Source organism: Dipodomys spectabilis, unplaced genomic scaffold (assembly GCF_019054845.1).
Source record: "Dipodomys spectabilis isolate Male_0828 unplaced genomic scaffold, ASM1905484v1 ptg000228l, whole genome shotgun sequence".
NCBI classification, from domain to species: domain Eukaryota; kingdom Metazoa; phylum Chordata; class Mammalia; order Rodentia; family Heteromyidae; genus Dipodomys; species Dipodomys spectabilis.
This window is the reverse complement of record NW_024870905.1, coordinates 808,247-809,338: the sequence shown is the minus strand read 5'-3', so window position 1 is coordinate 809,338 and position 1,092 is coordinate 808,247.

Here is a 1,092-nt window from a genome sequence, read left to right as displayed (position 1 = left end):
GAGAGTAGGTATAATATGAATTTCCTACCATTCAAAAATAAGTTATATTCAAGTCTATAGTGTAATGCCAAGGTCTCAGGAGAGACCCCCACGAGAAGACCACCGAGAGTCAGAATCTACAGCTGTTTTATTTAAAAGGGCTGCACCTGGGGCCTCTTCCTACACTCCGACACAGCGGAGCACAGGAGGAGAGGCCCAAGCTAAGGATTTGCAGGTCTTTATATAGGCACACAATCACCCAGGTGTTTTGATTACCACCACGTGTTGCTTTGCTAAGCAACACGTGGTGGTCACTGCCTCAAACTTTAACCTTTCATTCCCCACCTTGGCTTTTGGTCCTGAGCCACAATCTTGTGGCTCTACCCCAAAACTAAACTCCTACAGCTCTTGATCTTGAACGAATATACCAATAACAATCAGTCCATTTTTCTTTTCTTCAGAAGTGGTTGGGTAGGATGCTTGGAGACTTCCCATGTTTCCTCACGGTCGTCCAAGACAAAGGGGTCAGCTGGTCTAGTGTGGGATCCAAGCACCAATGCCATCCACCTTAAGGCAGTAGGTGTAGCCAGTAGCACCATGTAAGGCCCCTTCCACCATGGTTCCAGAGATCGCAAGTTGTGCCTTTGAACAAACACCCAGTCCCCTGGTTTAAACAAATGTGGAGTATGAATAGAAGAAGAATCATATAATGCTATAAGCTGGGGGCCCCATACTCTTATGCACCAGCTGTAAATAGTCAAGCTTACACAGAAATTCAGTATCATCCAAATCAGCAAGCAATTCAGTCTGAAGGCTAGGGATAATTGGTGGAGGGTGTCCATATATTATTTCAAAAGGAGTAAAGCCAAGCCGATAGGGTGAATTTCTCATTCTAAACAAGGCAAAAAGAAGGAGCGATACCCAGTCTGCGCCACTCTCTAAGGCCAATTTAGTTAAGGTCTCTTTTACAGTCAGATTCATTCTTTCTACCTGCCCTGAACTCTAGGGTCTCTAAGCACAGTGCAATTTCCAATCTGTCCCCAGTACCGCGGCTATTCCCTGACTTACTTTTGAGACGAAGGCCGGTCCATTGTCTGACCAGATGGTGGATGG